This window comes from Lepus europaeus, chromosome 6, assembly GCF_033115175.1.
Source record: "Lepus europaeus isolate LE1 chromosome 6, mLepTim1.pri, whole genome shotgun sequence".
Taxonomy (NCBI): domain Eukaryota; kingdom Metazoa; phylum Chordata; class Mammalia; order Lagomorpha; family Leporidae; genus Lepus; species Lepus europaeus.
The window spans coordinates 25,260,145-25,263,675 of record NC_084832.1 but is presented as its reverse complement, the minus strand read 5'-3'; the positions used below and the strand labels follow the sequence as shown (position 1 = coordinate 25,263,675).

The window sequence follows — 3,531 nt, the reverse complement described above, 5'->3', positions numbered from 1 at the left end:
AAACTTGTGCATTTTGAAGACCAGCATTGTGGCACAGCAGGTGAAGCTACCACCTGCAATGCTGTCATACCATATAGGTGCCTGTTAAAGTCCCAGCTGTTCCACTTCCAATCCAGCTCCCTACTAATGGTGAGGGTGGGTTGGGGGGAAGTAGTGGAAGATGGTCCAAGTGCTTGTACCCCTGCTACCTATGTGGGAGACCTGGAAGAAGCTCCTAGGTCCTGGCTTCGTGGCCTAGCCCTGGCAGATGTGGCCATCTGGGGAGATCTCTCTGTCTCTCAATCTCTCCTTGTAACTCTTTTAAAATAAATAAATGTTAAAAACAAACAAACAAATAACTTGAACTTTTTATTTTGCTCTGTACTTTACCTCTTCCATAACTTTAGTTTACAACGTTTTGGAAGATCCTTATGGATTCTGATTGCTTGCCAAAATCTAGAACAAATATCTTGTAATCACCACCTCAGATTATCATTTATTTTTGAAACTTAAAATGTACAGTAGAAACCATTTGTCAAACTTTTCCTTCCTGCACTTCATTCCAGAAATGAATCCTATTATTTACTTAGTCACTCAGTATGAAACTTATGAGTAATTATTATAAATCAATTTTTCATTATCTATAGATTTCTGTAATTAAGATGCTTATGAATTTGTGTCTAGACTATGGCAATACCTTTTATCTATTATCAAGATAACCCATATACAGCAAGAAATTGGGTAACCACGTTGCCATATTAAAATCATTGAAAGATGCATTATTAATATTAATATACATTTCTCTCTACATATGTACTAAAGAGTTTCCATTTATGCTTCAATACCTTGTAATGCATCAATTTGCAATAAAATTATCCCGAGTCATTCCTAAAATCAGTCACCCTGCCTATCGTTGATTGGACATGCATTATTGCCATTGTACCAAGTGCGTGTTTCCCCAGATGTATTTCCAAACTAATCTATACATACCTGTTAAATATATTTCATATTAGAATGATGATGAATCTAATAAATATAAGGCCTGTGAAATCAGGTGGCAGTAACTAAACACCTCTGATGTGTTGAAGAGATGCAATATAGGCCTAAATTTTAATAAACAACTTAAACCCAAGTGTGAGCATCAGAGGGCTTCTTTGAAAAATATGAAGGAAAATCAATCTCTATGACCAGCAATGGGAGAAATTCGAATATAATGAAGATTAATGAAATAGAAATGCAAGGATTTTATTCATGGACTCTAGAAGAAAGAATCAAACAGCTGAAAATATTGAGTGTTATAGAATGGCTTTCTATGGAAGACAATAACAGCAACAAAGCAAGAGGACCACATCTCTTGAAACAAGTGAGACATCGTTTTATTTACCAACACAATAAGATCTGTAATGGTTGACCTCTGCAGATATAGACTGAGGTTAGAGGATATTAGTAGAGAACTGGACTTCTATTAGCAGTTATGACAACACTTAACTTTTATATGAAATGTTTGTTTAGTAAATTGAACAGCAGGAACAGAATGGTTTTGGTAGGGGGTTAGAGGCAGAGATGTAGAAACGGCTCAGAAAAAAATAGTCTTCAAAAAAACGTACTGGACAACACATGAGAGTCTGAGGTCAGACACCTAAATTGAAAGTCATGATCCTTTTAATTTCCAGACCTGATTACCTTTTCAGAGTCAGAAATAGTGAATGGAAGAGAAGACAGTGCTCATGAGTACAGATAATATAGTATTTCAGAAAGTCCATAAAGTGGTGAGGTGTCCTTTCTTAAGAGATTTATTATCAGTTTCTTACATAATCATATGCTAGAAAATCTGAATACCCATATTTTTCAAGGACTAATGAATGTAGGGTGTAAACTGCACCAATATTCAAGAAAAGAAGGAAAGGCATGAAATTAAGTAATAAACTGAGTCCTGAACCAGTTTCCCTGGTTCTAAAATGTAAAATCATAAAAGACTTCCTTAGCCAATGGCAGATGCTCAAATTGTCTCCTTGACTTGGGAATGTTAGATAATAAATTGAGGGGGTGGCCCTGAAATTACCCAAATTCTCCCACTTCTATTAAAGATTCTTCTACTCTATTTCCCAGTATAGTCCAAAGGAATACACATTCTGGACTTCTTTGGAAAATCTCCCTCCCCCAACATATTACTGATATAATTTGATAGTGACAGATGAACAATAAATGGCAAACTTTATGAGTGCTTTGATAACATCCATGTATCTAGAGTATACCAGGTAAACTCTGCAAAGATTTAAGGGTTTGTCACATCAGAAATTTCTTAGGGTACAATTCTTTGAGGAATACTGGGATGTTACATTTCATTCTACTCCAACATGGAAGGAAAGTATTGTATCTTATCCTTCCTTCAATTAAAGAAAACTCCAAAACCAAAAAACAGAAACCACAAAACATGGAGGGCATATTTATTTGATACCAGCATATTTGTACCGTGAAGTCGTGCTGTAACAACTTATTGTAATTTACTGTAAAAGTATCCATGAGTAGGTAGACAGTGCGAGATTCATTACATTTTACAAGTGGGTACAATCAGGAACAGTCCATGGCAAAATGGAAGTGAGCTAAAACATATCCATGCACAATGGGGTATCCTGAACCCCAAGTCACTCACCAATCTTGTGCAGTGCCTTGTGTCTTCCCTGGTGAAAAGTTAATGCAGGAGGAAAACACAAGAATGTTGTGAGCTCATTGTGAAGGCATAGGACCTCAACATCAATTCCTGCAGCAAGGACTATATTTACCTAAAATTAATCATATTCTTCCTGTGTTGTAAGTTTCTGAGACACGGTGATTAGCCAGAACTTCTACACCTTTTACTGCGCCCTTTTAGAGCTGACAGAGTGCTTTAAGAGGCTAACACAGAAGTGGAAAGTAAGTCTCTATAAAACCCAGAGAAGAGATGGTCATTTCATCTTTGGATCCTGTCTGGAGTCACAGATGCAAAAAAGAAAAAGAAGAATGATGAGTATTATTGTACACCTGCTTTGTATTTCTCAGTTGTCTTTCACTGTCAGCTGTCCCCTGTCCGTTTCCTGGTCCTTTAGATTGCTTGAAATTCAATTAGAAAAATATTCATTATAAAACTGTCTCTCAAGCTCTGAAAACACTCGTGTGAATAAAGCATTTATAATCTTAACACTCTTAAAAAAAAAAAAGAACACTAGAAAAGCATTCACAGAATGAAGTGGACTTAATAAAAGAAATAGAGTTAATTGATGAAAGGGATAAATTGTCCTGGCTGTTCTTGGAGCTCCACCCAGACCCTTTAAAAATTTAGTTTTATCAATAACAAGTCATACTACCACCTTCTCCAGAGAATCTTCCCAATCAGACTCTCTTTCTCCATATCTCCCTCTCTGTAATTCTGCCTTTCAAGTAAATAAATCTTAAAAACAAAAAACGAGAGACCTGTGTACGTAGGCCAAAATCCAAAATATTAATATTTTAATATATTAATATAATAATATTAAAAATAATACTGATATATTAATTGCAGCATGTTTTGTAGTA

At 35.6% G+C, this 3,531-nt stretch overlaps 1 non-coding gene across 1 annotated transcript; it reads left to right on the top strand.

Moving 5' to 3' along the window:
* The first annotated feature begins 2,839 nt into the window (after nt 1-2,839).
* On the top strand, nt 2,840-2,960 carry LOC133762668 (small nucleolar RNA SNORA26). The gene has a single exon (XR_009866335.1). It is a non-coding gene; the product is annotated as a small nucleolar RNA SNORA26 (small nucleolar RNA).
* Nucleotides 2,961-3,531: the final 571 nt, after the last annotated feature.